The sequence below is a fragment of the Anguilla rostrata genome, chromosome 6, assembly GCF_018555375.3.
Source record: "Anguilla rostrata isolate EN2019 chromosome 6, ASM1855537v3, whole genome shotgun sequence".
Lineage (NCBI taxonomy): Eukaryota > Metazoa > Chordata > Actinopteri > Anguilliformes > Anguillidae > Anguilla > Anguilla rostrata.
In genome coordinates this window covers 54,551,198-54,575,547 of record NC_057938.1, presented here as the reverse complement: position 1 = coordinate 54,575,547, position 24,350 = coordinate 54,551,198, and the positions used below count along the sequence as shown (strand labels likewise).

The 24,350-nt window shown below is 44.2% G+C and overlaps 1 long non-coding RNA gene across 1 annotated transcript in view; it reads right to left on the bottom strand.

The window, feature by feature from the left end:
• Positions 1 to 113: 113 nt before the first annotated feature.
• LOC135258027 (uncharacterized) overlaps positions 114 to 24,350 on the bottom strand; it is a 30,523-nt gene continuing 6,286 nt past the window's right edge. Inside the window, exons 2-3 of the long non-coding RNA XR_010330853.1 lie at positions 16,550 to 16,638; positions 114 to 2,702 (exon numbers count right to left, since the gene is read on the bottom strand). This is a non-coding gene — a long non-coding RNA (uncharacterized LOC135258027). The remainder of the gene's footprint in view (positions 2,703 to 16,549; positions 16,639 to 24,350) is intronic.

Genomic DNA, 24,350 nt, shown 5'->3' with positions numbered 1-24,350 from the left:
GATGCTTTTGAAATCAATTAGCCAGGAAGCATGATTTAATACAAGTCTGGCTTGTTTTACTGTTACAGTATACAGTATGACGCTGTTTTTTTTATTAGGTCGCATTAATTTGAGATAAGAGTCCAAAGAAATTTCTCTAGCTGTCTTTCACCTGGTGGATGAATTGTTAAATTGTGTCTGTTTGAAAACCGAAACAAAAAGACACGAACACTTGCATGTAATTCTCAAACTCAAAGCAGCGGAGAAATGGCCAGTTGAAGGTTGCGTCTGGGCCTGCATAAGACCAAGAGTGGAATATACCGCGTGCCGCAGGCGGCGTCAGGGTCGCACCAAACCACCAGAGCCCCGGGGAATGTGCCGCGTGGAAGGACAGGGCGGCCCGTCTGGCTGGCTTGGGAGTGCGGTGAAGCCGAAACTACAGAGCCTGCTCATAAACACTCACATCTGGTAAAGCACTTATACAGGAGGGGAAAAGGCCGGTCATAAAATCACTGTTCCTTTTCTCTCTCCTCCCTCCCTTCCTCCCCACCACCTCTCTTTTTTTTCTTTTTTTTTTTTAAGTTCAGCAGGCAAGGTTGAAGAAAACACCGCCTGTGACTTGTTGCAGAAGTAAGGAAAGGTCCAAAGTGATTAGACGTAACATCACAAAAACCAGAAGAGCGAAATGGAATTTGTGACTCAGAGCGGAATGTTGTTTTCATGAATATCCTTATCTTAAGCACCCAGCAGACCTTCAGATACCTGCGTATGAAGTTGACACACTGTCCGTTTATGATGCTGGATCTGTGCACGAAAGCAATTTAGATGTAATTAATCAAGGTCAAGGGGGATGACAGCAGAACCTAGGCTGCAAATCTAGGGTCTTGAAAACTTGAACTTGAGCAGACTTTGTTTAAAGGTAGTGGTAAATTTAGGAGCAAGCATATCTAAAAAAATTAATTTAAAAAAAGCAAAAAAAAAATATTTGAAAGCTGTTAGATGATGGTGACAGAACTTGGTTTATTTGTTGTCTACATTTCAGTTATCATCATCATTATCTGCTTTCCTCAGTTTTCCCCAATTTTTGTTTTGGGACCCACGGCAATGCTTCAACTGCAATTGGAGCCCGCAACCTCCAGGTTGCAAATCCAGTTCCCTAACAGTTGCGCTAGACTACCGCCTGTGTTGAAAATGCAGGACCACATCCAGGCCAGTGTTGCATAATACAAAAGAAAGGTCTAACGGATGCATTAAAAAATAAAAAATAAAACAGATCCTGCTGATCCCTTGTTGCAGTTGACATCATTTATTCATGAGATAAAGAGGCCTTTTTACCAGTGAGAGCAACAGATGTCTGCATTGGCCACATCAGAGACGGCAGCCAGCCTGCATTCCGATTGGTCCTCCTTGGCTAGGGAACTTCCAGCCGGTAATACTGCAGATATCGCTATGGACTAACCAGATGGTCGACTCCCGTTTTTTTTTCTTTTTTTGTTTTGTTTCTCCTCCCGCTTTGAAATTTCTGTCTCCCTTTCCGTTGAAGCCAAAGCAGAAGCGTTCCGATGTTGGGGCATCTTTTTTGGAAATGATTCCTGACCGAGCGCAACGTGGACTGGACGGAATGCTCGGGAGCGCTGGGAACTCCTGTTACTGACCGGAGCCCCCCAGAATTTAGGAGGGAAAGGCATGCAGGAGTCGCCCGCTTGGTTATTCTAGAATAGTACCTGTGTCTTTCTGCCATCCATGGTTGCTCTGTATGTTGCCACACCCTTCTCATGAATATTCATGAGGAAGGAGCCAATCAGGACACCGTTTTTTTTTTTTTTGGAGAGCTCTCTTTCCATCTTCATGGACTTCATTCAGACAGGGGTACTGCAGTATTGCAAAATGAGTTGGGATCACAATACAGAGAGCACCGCCCGCGACAGGGAATCGAACCCTGAGCTGCACGGGGCGGGTCCACGTCAAGGGTGAGAGCCCGCCACCCTACGGACTGCACCACACCAACTCCACCAATCACAGGCCTTTTTATTCCCAGCCTAATGGCAAATCAGGTCAAGCTTTTCTCCCCGGTTGGAAGTACAAGGTTAATTTCTCACTCTCTCTTTCACTCACTTTCTCACTCCTTCCCTCTCTTTCTCTCTCTGTCTTGCATTCCTGAGGGCTGATGCAAGCTTTGTGTTAAGAGGTCTATATACCTGACAAACTCGTGCTATGCCAAAAATCGCTAATGCACTGCACTGAGCCAGAGCCAAGAGTGCAGTACTATGTTTACAAAACAGACTTAAAGTAGTTCAGTTTTCACACAGAGATATAGCCAAGGAGGGGAGGGTGGTCACGGATGGCACCATCGAAATGCTGAAGATAAGCATAAAATATGATGAATGTGCAGACGCTGATTGCAAAGGGCCTGCTCAACCCCCCCCCCCAAAGATACACAAGATAATTAGCAGAGAACCTCACAAGCTTTGCGAATCAGTTACGAATCTTGAAAAACCTACCCAGAATTGGCCACTGATCTCTCAGGAAACCCAGTTTTGACCGGGAAGTATTTTCCGAAGCATGACTTTCACCTCGCCCATCCCCTCCTCCCTCCCTCCCTCCCTTCATTTTTGTTGTCTGTGCTGCCCACAACACAACGATGTTTTGGAATCTTTGCTTCGGCTTGAAGCGGTTTGGCTTGACTGGCGCTCGTCTAATGAAGGATGATGAAGGAAAGCTTCCTAAAAAAAAAAAAAAAAAAAAAAAGGTTGCCACGGAGAAGGGTTGCCGGGGGACACCGCCGTAGCCAAGGTTACAGGGTTTTTCTTGTTATTGACAATGAATGTAAATCTGGCTTTGAGCCGTTCGTCTTTCCATCTGTTGTTCCTACCAAACATTTTTCTTTGTTCTGACCGAACTGCACGATGGGAAAACTTTAGGGATTATGACAGCACCTTTAGAGAGGCGCTGCTAAGCTGGACGTTTGGCCCCAGGATTTGTTCAGGCACCGCGCACAACATCTGGTGCATCAGACGGTGAACTTGGGTGCCGGTTTCAAAAGTGATACAGTCTTGTGTCAGAGCCAACCTTTTCAGTCCAATTTTCCTCAAAGTGAAGATTGATGTAATTCTTTTGAGGGGGAGCATATTGCTAAATCTTCGAGGCTGGACAAAGTTACATTACATTACAGGCATTTAGCAGACGCTCTTATCCAGAGCGCCTTACACAACTTTTTACACAGCATTTTACATTGCATCCATTTAAACAGTAGGATATACACTGAAGCAAAGCAAGTTAAGTACCTTGCTCAAGGGCACAATGGCAGTAGCCTACCTGAGAATTGAACCTGTGACCTTTGGGTCACCTAGACTGGCTCCTTACCCATTATACTACACTGCCGCCCAACAGTTCCAGTATGGCACCAAAGCTGTGAGACCTGGACATGGATGAAGATCTGAATACGACAGCAAACACTCACAGTCATGTCACTCGAGCAGACAGCTGCTAAAAATCCAACCATTGATAAAGAGCACTTGGAACGTGACCAGACATTACTGCTGCGCAAAATTTAACCAGGGGGACTTGATTCGCCCCTTTTGAGGAAATACAGAAACCCACAGAGTTCTCTCTCCTCAATGAGACACGGATAATATTTTCCACGGAATTCCGAGAAAAATAGCTCCCGGGCGGTGTGGTCTCCAGGGGGAACGTCGACCACAGTTTAAAAAAAAAATTTTTTTTTAACAAGTTTTTAAAAAAATCTCGGCTCATCGAGCAGACCGCAGCCACACGCTGAAAAGGTTGTTCTTAAAGCGCTCCGGGTCAGCACCAATCTCAGATTTCCCATTTCAGGAGGAGGTTCCCGCGTGAATTCCAGGTGGAATGTTGATATCCCCCCCCACATGTGCGGTCGGGAATACTGTAGAACCAACGAGGCTCATATGGATGGTTCCTTTTCCTTAAAAAAAACTTTTTTTTTTTTGTGGAGTTGAGTTTCCTACTGAGTGAATGCAGTGGAAGTTTGTTGATTTCTGTCATGCTCTGGAATAAACATTTTGATTATGAGCATGAGCCTGATTTCCCATGGCAACCAAGCCATGGATGAAGTAATTGGAAGCAGAGAGGGGTGAAAAGTAGGGGGGGGTCAAAAGGGAAGCTCTGCTTTAGGTGAATCTATGAAGTGAATGTGCATGTGTGCGCGTGACAGAACATGAGGACACTGATTTTGGAGATTTCAGAATTCATTGACATCAAGAGAGATAAGGGTTAGGGGTTGAAGTTCTCATTGTAAAAACATACAGACACAAAATTGGGGAGGGGGTCCATTCCAGAAAGTTGTCTGTCCTACAATATTAATAAAAAGGCAACAGAATGACAGCCTTTTTATTGAGCCTGTACTGAAAAAACTCAATATTTTCCTGCAGAGGGCCATTTATGCAGCACATCTGCACGACATACAGAGCACAGATACAGCGGATCAGTAATTGAGAAACCCCACTGACTGCAGTACAGACCCCACTGACTGCAGTACAGACCCCACTGACTGCAGTACAGACCCCACTGACTGCAGTACAGACTCCACTGACTGCAGTACAGACCCCACTGACTGCAGTACAGACCCCACTGACTGTAGTGCAGACCCCACAGACTGCAGTACAGCCTCCACTGACTGCAGTATAGACTCCTCTGACTGCAGTACAGACTCCACTGACTGCAGTACAGACTCCACTGACTGCAGTACAGACCCCACTGACTATAGTACAGACCCCACTGACTGCAGTACAGACTCCACTGACTGCAGTACAGACTCCACTGACTGCAGTGCAGACCCCACTCCTTACAGTGATGATGAAGTCCAGAATCCAGTCTAACTGTAGAGTGCTACAATTGACCTAGTTAAACACAGACGCACGTGCGCACACACAAACACACACATATATACACACATGCACACACGTACACACACCCACCTTTTGCCCACAGATGATCTCATTCCAGTAAATTTTAATATTTCACGTAATTATGTTTAACTGCTAGCTTATTAAAATGGCGGAAGGTGGAATTAAACTATTCTGGTGCTAAGCCGAGAGCTCCCGGGTTTCCCGCATGCTGTTTGTAACTGTCTCTTTGAAAAGTAGGTCAGTTGCCATTTGAACTGGAAAATGTGATCCTTCATTCTAGGAGGATTAAATCACTGCAAACCGATGGTTTGGAGTTTGGAGTTTGGAGACAGTGAACTTGGTGACAATGAAAGTTCCATAGACCTTTAACTCCACCGGCACTTTTAAACGCTAACACGGTCAGCCTTGTCCACTGTGAAAGACCAACGAAGATTCATTTGAGTAAATTTAAGGTAACTGAAAAGAGGGGCCGGTTATAATTCACGACAGCTGCACTGGTTGTTGACCATGAACCAGAGTTGGCCAAAAATATATAGATCTTAAAAGGGGACATTAGAAAATTTCACAAGAACTTATAAAAATCTAAAGTGTGAGTGAGTATTTTCAGATTCTCTGTAGGAGAGGTGTAAAACTCCTCATAGTGGCCAAAACGTGTCAGTTTTGGCCGCCATTGGCCTGTAAAGTAATTTTTTGTGCTTAACACAAATTGTTAGCAATATTTCTTCACGGAGTGAGTTAACATAAAACCTTTTGAGGAGTGGACTTTTTGGAAATGTTTTTTTTCTTCAAAATTCAGTCAGTGTTCTAGAACTGTAGAACTTTCAGCCACTTTCAGCATTAGAATGTTCAGCTCATAACATTCTAATCGCACATTGGTGATCTCACACCTTAAAGGGTTAACAGTGGGTTTATGTCATTTTTTCCCCTTATGTCCCTCCCCCAACCCCCCCCCCCCCCCCCCCACAGTAGCCTGCATCTATACCGCACCAACACCGGCCAAAGAGGGCAGCGGGACCACCGGCCTGGCAGCCGTTCAAGGTAAATGTTGTTTTTTTGGGGTGGTTTTTTCTGAGACGTGAACATTACTAATGCTGAGACTCACAGAGTGATCATTTCCTCCTCCGCTCATTTTACACGGTTCTCCTCCCTGTTCCTCCCAGCTCCTGTGGTGAGCTCAGTCAGCCTTCCCGAACGCTCTAAAGTGCTCAGCGGGGACCGTAAGATTTCCACCTGACCAGGAGGCCATCTCTAAACAGCTCATGATGTAACAGCACGCACGTGCAACTCGCTGGTTTCCTAGGTGACGGCTTAATGGTACGGAGGTGTGGGCTGCGATTCGATACGACTCGAGATCGCAGACAGCCTTACGGAGCTGAAGGATTGATGACACAGGACAGGATGTGATGTCATAAATGGGTTTGGTACAATTCTAGAGGGGGAAAATGTGGAATACTAGCAACTTGTGCGAAGGGTGCGAGTGCCATGCGGTGCGTGTGATTGGTCAATCGTCTGTGCCACGATAATTTCATTACTTCCAGGGCTGTGCATGTTGTTTGTGTCGAGCGGAAGCAGTGTAAAAAGCAAAATGCAACAGGAATTTCTGTAAATCAGACAATATTATCAAGATCAAAGCATTGCAGTGTGTGTTATGGAGCTGAAGGTGTGGCACAGGAGAGGATGTGATGTCACATGGTTGGAGATCTCTTTGAGGGTTAGGGAGGTCTAAAACTGTAATGGAACAAGACAGGATGTGATGTAATATGGATGGAAAAAGAGTGTAATGGAGATTGAAGGTAGGATGGTGTAGTGATTTAAAAAATAAAAAAAATCATAACACTTGTGGCTTTCAAAGCCAACCCCAAGTTAAGGTGATCTAACTTTAACTTTCTATACTTGCTAAGCCACCTAGTCAGTAAAATGCACGTTTGTGGTTAAACTGAACTTTGACCTCTACCTCATGGCCATAATGGTCTCACCCTCAATGGCATAGCACACACATTCAAGTACAAAGCGACATTATAAAAATAAAAATAATAATAATAATAATAAAAAAACAAAACAATCATAAGCAGTTAAGCGGCTTGCTACGCTGAGTTTGAGAAGGTTTGGCGCTCTGCGTTGCATCTTTCATAGCAGGGATATGATAAACACATGGCCTGCAGACAGCATGACTTCATATCTCTCCGTCCAAAACAGTTCTTCTGCGCGCCGTCTAAACCAGAACCTCAGTTGTTTCAGGGCACCAGAGGCTAGTTATTAATGATAGATTGCCAAGAGGTCATTTCACTTGAGTTATGCTCTTAATGAATTTTCCGGGTGATTTTTTATTTTTTATTTTTTTTTGACTCGGACATTTTGACAAAACGCACAGAGAGCATGTTTATTGCGCTGTTTATGCAGAAGGTATTAGCGCACATTTTCCACAGGGAAGGAGGGCCTATGGACTTACATTAGTTCAGACTCACCAGCTCTGAGTGTGTGTGTGTGTGTGTGTGTGTGTGTGTGAGAGAGAGAGAGAGGGCGTGTGTGTGTGTATGTGTGAGCGATAGAGTGTGTGTGTGGTTGTCTGTATGTGCGTGTGTGTGTGTGTGTGTATGTATGTGTATGTCTGTGTTTGTATGTGCGTCTATGTCTGTTTGTGCGTGTGTGTGTATGTCTGTTTGTGTGTGTGTGAGAGAGAGAGAGCGTTTATGTGTGTGTGTGTGTTCATGCATGTGTGTGTAAAAGTGTTTGTGAGAGTGTGTGTGTGTGTGTGTACATGCGCGCGTACTGTACAGTCAGAAGAAATCAAGGAAGCAAAACTGACAGAATTGCTCCGCCAGAACGGATCCTCCCATAGGATGATAAATGCTGGAACAACTGAATTTTTTTTTTTTAATGATGTTGCCTCACCCCACCAGCGGAGGGGTGTGAGGTCATCCGATGTACGAACGGGGGGGGGGTGGTTACCAAAAACACATGCTATAAAAAAAGCGTGGGCCTAAGTCTGCGATATTGCAGTTTGTTTGTGCTCCACCACAAACAAGGGGCCATTGTGCACATCTAAAAAAAAAAAACTAAAAAAAAACAGAATATGGCTATTATTAATTTTTTTTATTTCTAAAAGGAAACTTTGTACAGTTTTATACGAACGACGCGGCACATAAGAGGCGGGCTCCGTGACTGTCCTCCGATTTTAGGCCTGCGTTGGATCAGCGTCCGTCCCGAGCTCTGACTCGCGATTAAAAACACTTTCGCCAAACACCGCAGATCACCAAAGCAGCGTCGTGCCAAACTGCCGTCTGATTGGATCCAGGGCCTCGGTCTCGTCCCAGACACCGGCTGGTTTAATATCGCTGGATAGTAGCGGCGCACAGGAGGACGGCCGGCGTCGGCCTCCTCCAGCAAATGACAGGACATATTTTTTTTAATTTTTTTTTTAAATGGTGGTAAATATCATAAATCCGGATTCCCACATCACATGTACGAGCGTGTGTTGCCTCGTGAAGTTTGTTATATCCTCTCGGGCGGAGGTAGGCGACCCTTAGTCTACGAGTCCCAGAGATGTTCCTGGCCCCTGTTCAAGAACTCCTGTTCCATCCAGACCTGCACCTTCGTGACGGAATTAATCATGGGGCCTACTAAACACAGGTGACCCTGCGCTGGAGGTACCTATAGCTTTTCACCATCCGGGCTCTGAATACTCAGGCTCAGACTTTAAATGATCCTGAGATCAAGCTTTGATGGAACAAAAAAAAACAAGAGGTCATCCAAAGCTATTAAACTGTGATACACTGCTATATTACACAGCTGAGCAACATCATGTAACCTAGGTAACTAACCTTCCATCAGCTTCAGCTGCTACCTTGTAGCTAGCTAATGGCACTTCAGCATGAATAGATTGTTGAATAGGAGACAATTAGCCTGGTTTTTCCAACTTAGCAAACAGTGCTTTTCCTGCAATTTGTAAATGAGCCTAAAGTAAACTTAACAAATGTTACTGTTAATAAATCTGAGCTCTTGGCCACATGCTGAGCACTTGTTAATTAGGGTTAGCACGCTAGGTCACAATGTTTCCATATAAACTATGTGTTATTATTTCTACAAAGGTCAGTGACTGTAATTGTATTCCAATATGTCGGGTAAATATGTGGCTTTTGAAAGGCATTATCAATCTGTTGCAATATCTCTTCTGCAGAGCCTGCTACTATACAGAATTATAATGTCTAATTCCCTGGTAGAATGTGCAACCAATTATTTTCATGTTTTTTTTCCCCCCCTCCAAATGTCTCGGAACAATTGATTCAAAACCTGGGAAAAACGTGACTGCCTTTTCTCAGCAGTGACCAGTTGCTATGGCCAAGAAGTAAACCATATTTAGAGTGAGCAGCCAAGCCGGTCCTTTGCAGTCTGACCACAACGAGAGTTAGCCAGCGGTGTAGCCACTCGGCAGGGGGGGCTGAAATAAAGTGGTGTCGGTGGCTAGCTCGCTCGCGTGTCCTGCTAACGTGCTAATCCCCAGCATGGGCGACACACCCCATGGTCTTTCCTGTGCCCCTCCTGAAGTGGGGCAGCAGCTCTTGCCAAATATGCTGCAGTAGCATTCAAAAGCTGGAGAACCTAAGCGAGACACTTCAGCGATTTTGACAAGAGCCACTGCCCCCGACTCCAGCAGTGGGACAGGAGGCAAGACCACGGGGGGGGTGTGTCGCACACACTGGAGATTAGCACGTTAGCGGGACATGCTACCGAGCTAGCCACCGACACGCACCTTATTTCAGCCCCCTGTCGAGTGAACACACAAAAGTTAACAGGCCAAGCCAAACAGGAGAATATTCGCAGTGGCCTACCCAAAACACATCAAAAAGGGGAGGGTAGCAACAGGTCGTATAACAGGATTTTTGTTTTTATAGTTTTTGGCCGCGGTTTCGAGAGTGACGCCATCGCTCTGAGATCACCGCGGAGCGAGTGAATTTACTGACTGCTGGACCCCTGCGTCTCCACTTTTAAATCACCTCGCTGGCTAAAACCTTCGGGGTCACGTACAAACCAATCAAATTCGAGCGCCGGAGGCCAGGCCAGGCTGGGCTTGACGTCGGCCCAGTTCTTCCAGGGACTGGATTTTCGAATTTCGTTCCTGTTTTTTTTCGAAGTGCGAAATCCACAGTCTGGTTTCGCACTGTTTTTTTTTTTTTTTACCGCGGCCTGGTGCTAACGTCTGACCCGCGCGCGGTGTACTGTATCGCTGGGTTAAGACGGGCGAGGGAAAGCTACCCCCGCTCCTAAATCAACAGCGGGAAACGGGACTCTCCTCTGCGGAGTCGAGGGGCGCATCCACAGAGGAAACGCTGGAAGTGATTTACACCCCGCCTTCCGTCCGTCCCGTCTCAGAGGAAGGGGTTGTTTTTACTTCCCTTTTTAAAATAAATAAATAAATAAAGATTTTACCCCGTTTTCCTCCCGTGGTGAAGAATGGGTAATCTTGCTGCCCAGGGGTCTGTCTTTTGGGGGATTCAAACTAAACAGGCTCTGTAAAGGCTGTGGCAGCTCTGCTTTACATTCCTCCCACCAACAGGGGGCAGCAGTGGGCATTTTGACTGAAACTAAGCCTGCAGCTCTGGCTCAAGAATAGCCAAACTGGATGTTAATGACGAATAATTTTGGCTTGATTATTTAGGTACAGATAAAATGGAACAGTTTGTGCAAGTTTATGATGAGTTACTGGACAAACATAAAACCATTCCCTTCCCTCTCTGTGTTTGAATGGGGCCAAATTAAAAAAAAAAAAAAAAAACAGGGTGGAGGGACACATCCGAGCACTAGGGAACGATCACAAGTTCTAGCTGTCAAAGAATTCCCCCCCCCCTCAAGGTGGAATTTCGGGGAATCATTCATCAAACGCTCCAGGCGTAAATGTGACATGACGACTGGACCGTGAGCTGTGAAGTCCTGGCGTCTCGCTATTTGGCTGCGCGTAGTGACACGTGAAAAAAGGTGTTGAACGGCAGAATGGAGAAACCTCGCAATGAAAACTAACCCTACGGCAGCTGGTGTCTGTTACCTTTTTAAAAAAAATAAAAAAAATTTTTTAAAACATGCGTCAAGATGAGTCTGATCTTCCGACGAATACATTTGCTAACAATGAACAATAATAAGAAACCCTACGGTCTGGAATCGAATCTGGACTATGCCAGTGCCAACTCCAAGGCACCTCCAAGGTGACACATAATTGGTCGCTGCATAGGCCAATGAGGGTGGGATTTGGTCAGCCCTTGGGCCAATCGGGTTCCAGGTTTGCTTGCTCAAGCTGCACATGCAGCGTCTTCCTTGACTCAGCAGGACAGCAATGAGATAAGCAACAGATGTTCAAGTAATCAGCGAGGCCGGTGAATGCAGTTGGGTTTTCTAAAAACCAGGGGAATAAAAAAGCATATATATATATATATATATACACATACACACACACGGGTGCATGTTCATTTTTCAAGATTTTAAAAGAAAATAAACATGGGTTCCCTGTTATTTTTTTAAATGCAATTAAAACAGTATTTCACATGAGGCTCAAGATAAGCCCTTAACCGAGAGACATCAGATGATGTCACGCCACCCCCATACTGCCATGGTTTGGTCCATAAATCACTCTGAGTATCGTAAAGGATCGAGTGCCTTACTGCTCACTTCTGTCTATGAGTGGACAACGACGAAGCGTAAAAGTAATCCGATATACGATGGGTGATAATACTCTAGCAGTCCAACCCAGTCGCCAAATTTATGGCTCGTACGCTCGTCTTCCAGAGCGAACGCAGGTGTATACCGTTGAAACGCGGGTATGACTCACCCTGGAGTCTACTGTAGTCTTCAGGACAGAAACTGGATTAAGGGGGAAAAAAATGCACTCCACCAGAACAGGATATTTAAAAATGTGAACAGAGTTAGATTACTTGATTGAACCTCGTGCGATAATGCGGGCTTACATCTTCTGTTTGTGTTAGCGATCTGCATCGGCTCCGATTAACCGGTTGCAGATTTTAGGGCCGGGACGCGAAGGCGAAGCTCTGAACATTGCAAGATTAACTTACATCCGTTCCGTTCTGTTCCATCGAGTGAAGTTGATAAATATTGAGGAAGAGTAGGTCTTCCTGTACTGAATTTATCATGAACCAAATGACAGGGACTATAATGTATAATAATGTATCACCACAAAACTACAATTATTAGATTTTTCTTCTTCATGCAGTGAGAATGGGAATGACTTCAGACTAGAATGCATTCTTCTGTAATCCTTCTGTAATCCTTATTGTTATTTATCATCCGTTTGTTCCACACGCATTCTTGGCTCCAGCGTTATGTCCAAACCCGTCTCTTACCTACGCACCAGACACCGGAATTCACCTCCTCCTCCTGGGACCCAAAGCTCGTAATTCACAAACCGGCATCGAACCAGACGTAAACATATTCAACGCATGTGTATTACTGTAAAGCAAAAGCGACAGCTGAGGCCAATGAGTTTCAAACGGTCGGACGTGCCTGCTATTCTTTATTTAGACAATCGTTAAATTATGGAGCTAATGACCTCAACGTTGTCTGCCGGAGGATGAACTGCGATGCTAGAAAAGGGGGAAATAAATGAGAAAAGAATTCCACAATGAGCGTCATGTTTTCCGAGACAGATTGGATTTGATTATTGTGGTTGAGAAAAAGTGTCAGTCTGTCTCTGTGTCTCTCTGTCTCTGACTCTCAATTCCAGATGGCTCAACAATGCTTTTTTTTTTTTTTTTTACAGTTAACCCTTTTTCAAACGCAGTCCCATGTGCATGCACACGTACACACGCGTGCCCACACACATTTACAGTACAGTGCAGTCTGTATGTATTTGGACAGCGACACTTCTTGTCGTCTTGCCTCTGTTGAAATGAAACAATAAATATAAAAAAGGTTAAAGTGCAGCTTTAATTGGGGGGTATTTACATCCACATTGGGGGAATCATGTTGGAATTGTAACCCTTCGCATTGGCCATGAAATAAAGACTAATGTTGATTGACTCCAGACTCCCGCTACAGTCCAAGGAGTCTTGAACTCCGATTCTTCTGTCACACCATGTGACCCAATCCCTGCCGCATGATTGGCTACTCATTTACGGCCTTGTTACTTGGCGATTTTTTTCCCCCCTCTGTTCAGTACTCTCAGACTGACCCCATGGTCATACCCCAACGGCACTAGTGCTGTGCAGCTGTTAAGACGGACGAACAAAGCAACAATGCAGACTGTCAAGTCAACTGGCAAAGGAGATTTTTTTGGTTTGGCAGCTGGGCTAACAAGTGACATAACTTTATTCAGATCCACCGACCACCCTGACTCCCACGTTCTTCGAACAACTTTCGGGGGAACTGAAACGACGATTTAAAACAGCGAAAATATCGGGCAGAGGCCAACGACCGTCGCTCCGCAACGACTGCACTTCAGAGAGCTTGGGTTCGTCATTAGAACTTGCAGACTTGTAAAAGAAAAAAAATCCTGCTAACTGGATTGGTCAGCAGAAGCGAAGCACTTTAATAACTCGCTTCCCCATTGGCTGCCGCATTGAACTTAAAAAAAAAAAAGAAAAAAAGATATTTGCTATTGTTCTTTTTCGTGCTTGCACACCACCCTTCATTTCACAGCGGACAGAAATGCTTCTCATCTGGTCTAGTTTTGGTTTCGCCCCCATTGTGAAGGTTTATGTCACAAACAATGCTGAGGTCATAAGAATCCCGCCCATAGTTAATATAAAACAAATAAAACACTGGAAACTAATGCTGCTGTTTTATTGCCTCAGACTCTATAAATGGGTTATTTTAATTTTGACTCACTTTTATAATTGTTTTTGTAAGCTAAACTGAGGAGTATCAGTTGAAAACAAGCCTAATTATAGTTGAAATGAGCCATTTGTTTTCCTTTTTAGCTTAATTCGATGCACTGTTGGTGCCCTTTTCTACTGTGAGTAATGAGAGCTGATTCAGAAGTATAAAAATACAACACAAGCCCGAGAAACTAATGGGAAAATTTTTTTTGTGGTAGTTTGAAATTACGTGGGACCGTCAAACAGCTGCCAACATTGTTTGCAATTACACTGCCAGTTGTAGTGTAGGAGGTAGAGGAGTAAGAGCCCTGTTACTCAAATCAAGGTCCTCAAGGGTTGTGATCTGCTGGTTTTCCACCCTCCCTTTACCTGGGAGTCAGGTAATAGTACAGTCTGACCAATCAGTAGCACTAAGCTGTTCAGTCAATTGCCTGGGAGAAAGGAAAACCAGGGCCGGATTTGGATTCGAGGGCCAGATTTGAGTATCCACGGGGTAGGGGATGTCACACAGAGGTACGGCATATCAAAGAAGGGAACTGGACTGGAGTAGGCAGTAGAGGAGGTTCCCATGTTGGCCCAGACCAAGGCGGAGCTATTCAGGGGGAGTAAACTGCGCTTGGCTCCCGTGTGTTCCAGCAGTCGCTGCTCATTATCACTTTGAGGCTCCCCAGCCAGGTCTGCACAGGTGTGAGCTGGAGGACACATTAGTGGCTTTAACAGGACGAATGGAAAGGGGGGGGGGGGGTCACTGAATCTGTGTGTGTGTGTGTGTGTGTGTGTGTGTGCGTGCATGTATGTGTGTATGTGCATGTATATGTATATGCATGTGTGAAGCTTTTCCTGAACCATGAAGAATCACATGAGCAAATCAGCGTGCCATAACTGCTCAGTCAAACTCGCATGTTGTGTGTGTGTCTGTATGTGTATGTTTGTGTGTGTGTGTTGCTAGTCTTTCCTTCTCCTGAACCATGAAGAATCACATCAGCAAATTAACTTGCCATAACAGCACAGACAGACTCACAACCTGGCTATATGGGCAATGTAACCAGCTCTAAGAGCTTAGGCAGAGGTCGTTAAAGAAGTTTCAGGGTCCGTCGTTGCCAGGTTAATCAAATCAAACCATTAGCAGCGGTTAGCATAGCCGCCCATTGGTTGTCTGGATCTTATTGCTCTTCTTAGCTTGTTAGCCAGATCAACAGCGCCTAGCAACAAACAGCTGGAGTAAGTTATTCGGAGTAATGACTTGGACAGATTGGTGAACTGTGTTCCAGGTTGTTTTCCTGGTGCATCATTTGTGAAGCAGAAGGTATGGTTCATTGAGATGATCCACTAATGCACACTGACGTGCGCAGCATGAAGCATAATTAATGTACATTTTTGCAGCTGGGATTTCTCGGTTATTTATTTTTCATTACGGCAAGGAAGCTGGAATCCACAGCAAAATTCCCGATGTTAACAGAGTTCAAATCCGTCTAACAGGGACCACATGTATTCTCTTAGAGTTAAAGATGTTCACACCTGATAATTTTCTGTGTTTTTGATCACCTAACCATCCACATCCGTGCATGTACTGTATGCATACACACATACCCAGAAACACTCTTGCATGTTCATAATTCATTTTAATTATTTTATGAATCATATTTTAGGTGAAAGCCATGCTCAGTATTCCGTTTTTTTTTTTTTTTACTGAAAATGTGCATAATTACGCATAATTAGGTACCGCATTCTTCCTGCTTAGCCACATACTGTATCTAAGCAGCAAACTAATATTGAAATTGTAGAATACTAATGATTGCTGTACGGAACATTGCTGCGGTCCCTGATTGTCACCTACAGTTTTAAAAACAAGGAAACTAAATTACAAAGTGCATTACCATCCAGACATCTCTCCGTGATCTTGGATCTTAGTGCTGTCGCTGGGAGCTACCCCCGTTCGCTTAATGTTTCCGAGGAGACAAAACATCTGAACGGTGAAGTCATGACCAGCAGCCGGTCATTCTGGGAAGGAACCGCGGCTCGGGGGAATGCGCTTTGGAAGGTTGCGCTCGCAACCTTCACGACACGTGAGGTCCAAAAACCGCTCGGTTCAGAAATCTCCCGTTACACGCGAAGAGTTAAGGGTGATTACATTATGTGGGCTCCGTTTTAAGATGGAGAAACGCTTGTGATTGAGTACCGCCTCAGCAACATTTCAACATGTTAAGAGTTCTAACGCTGGATACAAGTCAAGCGCAGCAGATACCGCCCTTTTAATTAAGCCCCCTTTGGACAACAGAAAAAAAAAAAAAAAAACTTCTGCAGATTACCAGCCGTGTTTTTAAAAGAAAAAATATTTTCTTTTACAATTGCAGCCATCTGTCCCAGAAGAAAACTCCTACCACACCAAACAACTTGAAAGTTGTGCTGAAACCCTACAGGACCGTGCCAAACACTGTTAAAAGTGGCTGTCCCATCGTTGGAGGGAATGGTTGCAGTAGTTTAGCTTTAATCAAATGCAATTAATATAAATATCCAACTAGCAGCTGGCAGCCTGGTGAAAGAACCTTACAGCTGTAGCAGCTAACAGACAGATATAATTAAATATAAAAGCATTCAGCTGTATTAATGAATAAACAACACATAATCACGTGTGCCTCTCTCTCACACTGTCACTCTTGCCATCACTCTCTCTCTCTCTCTCTCTATCTCATACACAGGTTACACACACATGAATGCAGGCATTCACCGTTATCATATATGTACAAGCAAACCGCAAAAAACGCTAAACACCTAATTAAACTCGCAAGCAATCCCAGAGGTTTCCCAAACGGTTTGCATGCTTAAAGGTGTGACAGCAGGACCAGGTCGCATGTAACGGTGTCCTACCCTGTTGGCCCAGGTAATTCCTCTTTTCCTCGTGTGCTCTCTGGCTCCCCCTGTAGGAACTGCAGTCCTTCACCTCCTTTGGTCAGACTCTGTGGATGGAAAACGAGACGTGAGGATTTAAACTGGGTCGCAGCTGAAAGTTATTACCCCCCACCCACCTCGTTTTCCAACATCCCAGGAAAAAAAAAAAACAATAACAACAAAAGGTTTTCAGGGCACACATTTTGAGCTAACCGTTCAATCGACTCTACAAAAGTAACTAACTACACCCTTATTTAGCAGACCTATCCAGTGTGACTGACACAGAATACACCCTTTACATACAGCCCATCAGTATAGCCGGATATTTCACTGCAGCAATTGAGATTAACCCCGTATGGTGTGAGAGAACAAATACAGTGTATAATTAGTGTGATTAGAACGTTCTTAACTGGACATTCTAATGCTGATGTAACAATCACTGCTGGTAATTGAAACTAATGAAGTTCTAGAACACCAACTTCGAATTTTGACAAAAAAAAAAGAGAAAACAATCTAATCTTCAAAGGGTTAAGTAGCTTGCTCAGGGGTACGGCATCAGCACCCGTGTGGGAATCGAACCCGCAACCATTGTTCCGTGTTAATATTCAATAAACAGGGCCAAGGCTGTCGAGCAGGCTACCAAATCCTGGCCTCCAGAAGAAGCTTGTAGTCTCCAAATCATCCCAACAGGCGGAAAAATCCCACAACACCGCCAAAGTATGTAAACAACTACGCACTCTCACGCGCGCAGAGGGGTCACACAATCAGCATTATCCATAAAAGGTCACTCAGAACCGACTTCAGACTGCTGATGCTTATTAAAAAACTGTAATTATTTCTGTATTCCTCGAGCAGAATTTAAAAATTGATCGCCAGTTGGAACAAACCACAACGGCGCAGCTGTAATGAAGAACAGCCATCTATTTTTCCACTTCATATTTCTGTGAATGGCTGCAGATTAGATTCAGCTTGCTACAGTAAGACTGTGTGCAGTGTGGCACAACTACAAGCAAATGGTCGCCCATTAAGCGATTTTGCACACTGGACTGGTCGTTATGACATATAACAGACCTCCACATGCTAATGAGCGGAGCATTAAATTCTCCAGTTATGACTGAGCCTCATCCCCCTCAGAAGCAGATATGATTATCAAACACATTTCATCATGGAATTTTTATTTTCCCCCCCATACCAACTACGCTTATCTCACTGAAAAATTATGATTCATGTTACATAACTGCTGTTGGCAAAAAAATTGCCAATTTCCTAATCCTCAGCCCCCACAAAACACACATACCAAAGCTTCTAAAAGCAATATTACTAAACAACCACCTAGCACACACACACACACGCACACGCATACAAACACACACGTGCACACGCACACACAATACACTGAGTTTCTTATGCCTCACCACCTGTATGAAAGCAAAAGGTGATTAGCCACTGTGTAAAGCCCTGCTTGAGAGTGTGTGTGTGTGTGTGTGCGTGTATGTGTATGAGAAAGGATACTGGCATACCCCTGTGAACAAAGGCTCACTGTAATACATCTCCCAACGTAGACAAAACAGAGGAGACAAGTTTAGAGAAACTCTCATTAAACTACAATATCAATTACCCTCCGTCACACTAATTTGTCTTTTTTGTTAATTTGACTGAACGGTAATTTTTCCGCTCAAGGAGGCAGGAGCTGGCGCCCGAGCCAGGCCTTCTGGTTCCAAGGCTGGTTAAAGCACGGCACCGCTGGGCTCTGCTGTTATCCCAGCGGTTTCGTCGCCTCTGGTTTGTTTTACGATAAAGTTACACGCCGTTATATCGCTGCCGCGGTTTTCTCAGTCACGCTGTCCGACACGCTTTCCTTGGCGCGCGTGTGCGTGCGGGCGGGCGGGCGGGCCGGCGGGCGGGCTCGCCAACGAGCCGTGGAGAGGGCGGAGCAACGAGGTGCAGCGACGGAGGGTTTGTGGGTACCCGCATTTCCATGGCCGGACACACCAAAGGGTTTTTTTTTTTTTTTTTTTTTAAACCTGATCATCCGTGACTGGAGGTGGGGGGGCCCACAAATTCATACTTGCACTTGTGTCTATACCTAGTGCTTTCTTGTTGCACTTGCATCTTCATCTTGATGTTGCTGTATCTCTTGTAATTATGCCTCATTTGTAGATTATGACTTGCCTTCCCTCTGACTTGAGGAGCATCTATCAGAAGAAGTAGGTAACTGTGGATTCTTTGCTTTAACAAATGGATGGCATCAGTTTGTGAAGAGTGTCACAAAAAGGGTGGGAAAAGCAATTTCTTTTTTAAATTCCATGAATAACATTCCCTCCGCATCCCACTTCATTAGTGTCAATTGTGTCTTTAACACCACCTCCTACTGCCAGGTATTTCTGAGATTTGTTTTTTCACCTGGCTCTTTGTTGCCCTTTCATAGGTAGGTATGCCCATTGCTTGGCAATAACACGATAACTGCTATCATGAATTAGCATTACATGCATTTGGCAGACGCTCTTATCCAGAGCGACGTACAACAAAGTGTATAACCATAACCAGGAACAAGTATGACGAAAACCCCTAGAGAGAAGTACCGGTCCAAGTGCAGGGAACAACCGCTTAGTTCAACTTGGACCCTGAAGGTTAAACTGATTAACACTAACATTCGTGGGCCAACTTTGGTTTGGTGGAGATCTGGAAGGGCTTCTACAGCGCAAATACATAATTTAATACACAAGCGTTATTGTTATTGTAGCTAAACGTGGAATTGGAGTGAACTCATCGCCCACCAGAGCGGGGCGGAGCGGAGCGTTGTCTTAACGAATTTGACATGAGGTGCGGACGCACGCAAAACTAGATCCGCTCGTTTTGTTTCCTGTCACGCGAAAGACCGATGCTGCAGATCACGTGACCTTTCCGCGTCGTTGCCTCTTCTTCGTCAACCTGCTATGCCGCGTTCATGGTTTTGGAGAAAACAAAGCGCTTGGAGTGGGGGGGGGGGGGCTGGAATGCCGCGGTGTTGCCGAGACATTCCATAACGCAGGCTTAAAATCTTACTATGGGGCAATGGAAAAATCTGCAGATCCCTATTCCCCAAAGGATGGGTAATTCCCCCCAAAACAAAAAACAAATAAACAGACAAAAGAAGAGAGATTACACATGGAAATCGCTTGTTATAAGTAGATAAGTAGATTTTCGTTTTGGCAGGGGGGGGACTATGTACACATTATTCCACTGGAATTCATGTTACTTGTGCAATCATAAAAATCTTTGGATTTTTACTGTTTTCCATTCTTTCTTCTGCCAAGTCATTCACCACAGGGAATGGCAATGAGGGTGTGCAATGTAAGATGTTTTTGTCCTTAAGTTCTGGTTAAGGTAGCAGGATTGTTTAAACTTGATATACGTTGGCACAAAATACAAAGCCAGTTCTTGGTGCTGTCAGAATTAATGTTCGGCTGTATTTATAGCGTGAGCGGGCATAGATTTATAGGAGGAGACGTATGAAAAATACTCTTGGGCGAAGCATGCAACCATTAGGCCACATTGTTGCGTTTTTATGGCATCTTTGGTATGTTAGTGGAATTTAGCAGGATGTAAATAGTCTCAGTTTTGGAAGTGGAACACAGAGAATAGTCACATTGAATTCCTCCACTGGCGAAGTACATAAATAAGTTAATTTTTGTTAATGGCTATTGCTTGTAGACCTGGTGACACATTAATTAACCTCTTCATTGATTCATCGAAGAGTAGGCTTTTTTTGGAACATCATTATTTCAGAATTCCAAGTCAGTGTTCTGGAACTCCGTTGCTTTCAGTTACCAGCAGTGATGGCTACATCAGCATTAGAATGTTCAGTTAAGAACCTTTGGTTGCTTCTTCCAGTTGCTGCAGTGCTTTGCCATGACCGTGCAATGATGGAAGAGAGACAAACCAAGCCACGCTTGGAGAGTAGATATATGACCCAACACAAGAGCACAGACCCACGGGAAGAACCCATCGTGCGTAGGAGATATTGGTCTTTATCCTGGTGTGTGTGTGTGGCTTAAAACACACTGTTCATTCTTTAATGTCTTTCCAGTGGAGCTGGATGGGCAGCATCGACAGTGAAGCTGTCCATGCATGATTGACGGACAGGGACCAGGGACATCAAAAGATGTCTGTCAAGATTATTATTTTTTTTTTTTTTCAGGGTGCAATTGAGTGCAACAGACCTCCACACTTTCCCATAAGCTAAGAGCTCCAGCAGAGAGATGCTTGGGCAGGGGAACAGGTTTTTCCCATTCATGCAAATGGCAGAGGGCCAGCCAATCCCCTGTCGGAGGGGGCGTGGCCTGAGACCCCAGCTCCAGTGTGTGATGCCTTGTCTCCTGGTAGTGATGTCACTTTCCTTTCCAACCATTTGACCGTGTGAACATGTATAGATTTTCCACCGGTGACGAGTGTTCTGTCTACATGATGAATCTGCATTTGTAATTTATAGAAAGAAAACAACATTTCAACCAATCAATGGAGCACGCCTCTGGAGCATCCATTATATGATACATGTGGGTAGAAAGTCAATGACATCAGACATACAATGACTAAGAAGCCATTAGTTACGCTACAATGCGGAGTTCTGTTCACATGTAGTGTAAATTAACATTCTGCCATGTTTTAATTTGTGTCGGCATTATATTTGGCTATTATGCTAATATGCTAATTAACTAAATTAAACTAAATATTTCTCAATAAATAAAAACTACTGCCTGGGGCTTGTCCCGAAAATAATTTTTTTTGTTAACCAAGTGATTTATCTTGGCTGCTTCTACCACTGCTGCCGCTACTGCTGCTAAGACTTCTACAACTATTAATAGTTTGAATGCGTTTTTCTTACTGGAGTATATATTACATTTTTCTTTTAAATTAGCTCTACTAATTAACTAGATTTACGATTCCGAAGACACAAACTGAGGAAACCGGAGCTAACCATACAAGCTTAAATTTACACTCGGATGTCAACACGAACGCTGGGCTACTCGGTTAGCCATGATGTACGGCCAAAATATGAATTCCTTCTCATGAAGAGCATTAATCATTGAGTTGCTAATCAAAGCAAGATGATGTGGAACTTTTGAGAAGTGCCTGGAAACCCATATTCAGTTTTTAAATCAAACTGAAAAGGAACAAATATTGTTGTGCATGAATGACCTAATGCGCAGAAAAATAGCCAGCAGTCTGTGCTCAGTTTAGATTTAACTCTGGAGAGAGTTGAATAAACACTTTTCATTTTTGACATGCGAGAGACTGGCTTTGATTTCAGCGAGAGGTACGGCACCAAATGTAGATACGAATTTACAGCTCTGTCGAGTTTTGACCAGGTTGATCCTTCTTGGCACAGACTAAACAGGTGGTAAATTTAAAATGACATTGGACATTGCATGTGTTAAGCAGGAAAACATGAACCGGCAACCAATGGTGCCAAGATCAGCAGCATTATAAATCAATTGTTTTCTCAACATTAATAAATGTTAGTAAATGCACTGTAAGGACATTCCTGAGCTGGGCTTTTATGCAAAAACAAAAACAGATGCAGATGCAATGTACGCCACTTTATAAATCAGAAAGCTCTGGCTTCCTCTTAGAGAACCCTCTCTCTTATATTTAATAACATTGGAATGAACACTAATGATGCATCTACTAGTTTATAATGCATTTATATGCATGCCATATTCTAAATGAGAGCATAATCTTTAGGCTTTCCATTCAATAAACTGTTTCAAACCCGTTTTGAAAATGGTTTAGAATGAATTATAGAACATTAATATTTTTTGTATAATGTTTATCCATGCATAAACTCTTGTTTGTACGATGCTTTATTCTGAGGCAGTAAAATTGCTTCTGCTGAAGCCATTTCTCTCTGAAATTTGTGCCTCTGTCTCAATAAATCATAACAAAGATTAAGCTTCTCTGGTAGCAACCAAACAAAGCAACAAAAAAAAAACAAACAAACAAACAAACAACAGCAAATGTTAACTTAAAGACCATCAAACTGGGATGATGCCCGCGAGACGGAAACAATCCTGTTCAAATTGCTTACGACCTTGTGTAACTGAACTTGTTAAATGTAGTTACCTGAAATTATAATATGAAATTGGCTAGGTTGCTTGTAAATGAACACACATTAATTCTGTAGGGAGCAGGAGCAACAAGCCACTTCATCCTCGTTTAACGAAGGGAAACAAGTCAGAAAGTAAAACTGCTGTCGAGCTCCCTCCACTTCGGAATGGATGTTATTCTGGGACAAGCGCGTGCAGCCAACGGAAATGTTTTTCAAATTGGTTACAAATATGCCAGAGTGTTTTTTGGCTACCCGCTGGTCTCTGTGCGGGTTGCACGTTAATTTTCCACCAATAAAAACCAAACTGCTTTAATAGCAGAGCCGTCTATGTGCACCTAACCATACCCGTAACTTCTATTCAGGGTGCAATCACAAAAAGCACCAAACAGCAAAACACGCTAACAGCATTAATTCACAGGAATACCGAAGTTCAAAAATCATGGGAGGCCCATTTATATTTAATAAGTGTAAATATCAAGTTGCCGTTTTTTTTCTTACATTACAGTGGTTCAGTAATGAGGCTAAATATAAACAAACACAGCAAAGTGAGCTCATGGCAGACACTCTTTGTGGAAGCCTTGTGGCCAGAGAGCAGGTCGGATTGACTCAACAGGTCTAATGAAGGGTCCTCCTGGCTGGCAGGTCCTTGAGCCCAGCTGCGTATGGAAAGATTTAATAATAAGGAGAGATTTTTAAAGGCCGTTAGGCGTGTGGAAGACGGGTGCCAGGTCGGACAAAGAACGCCTTTGTGACGTTTGGGGGAAAAATGTCACACTTACAGCTTATGGTTTATATCAGAGCACTTTGGCAGAAGGGATATGACATTTGAGTTTAGCACAAAGTGTCAGATAATACAACCCCCCCCCCCCCCCTTCTCCACACCCAAGAATATTATGCGACAAGAAGGCTAGTAACTATCAGGGAAAAAGCTGTTAGCAATTATATCAAACATGATGTAACCCCGATAGCTGAGCGTTGTAAACAAGGCCAGTGCAACCCTCGCTCCAGGAGAGCTCTGGAAGAGAAGGCACCCTGAGTTTAAGACAAGTGAAGGGCTTCTTGACACCCACCCACCCCCCTTTACCTTCCCTATTCTAACTCAAGAGCGATGCACCGACATCACTGCGACGCGTGCGCATTCAGACAGAAGTCCCTTTCTCCTTTAATTGTGAGGTGGCTGCGAGAATAAGACGGGGAACGTTCGGTTTAATCTTTTCGAGGCAATGAAGGCTTTGGCGAGGAACGTACCGGAGTCTCTTAGAGCCGGAACAATGAATCCACTGTGTGTCCCGAACCAGACTCAGCTGGAACGCCCGAGGTGGGGGGGCGGGGGGGCGGGGGGGACTCTGGCCGCAAACAGCGAGGAGTCATCCGAGTTTTTGGGTGTTAGCCTTCGCTGCTTCAGCTGCTGCTCTTCATCTTCTGCATCATCAGGTGCCAGGCTTTATATTGGCAGGAGTGGCCCATTTCACGCCGCAGGTGCCGACGGTTCGAATAATCAGCCGTTTTTTTATTTTTTATTTCTCTTGCCACTTCAGAGTCCTGCAATTTCAGAATGAACACCCGTCGCTTTATTTGATGAGCCCGTCAAAAACGCTTGCCGACACCTTTTTGAGTAAAATTGCTTCTGATCGGTTGTCCCATTCCTTGACAGAGAAATTTCTCAGGAAGATAAACCTGAATTTTGTCCCA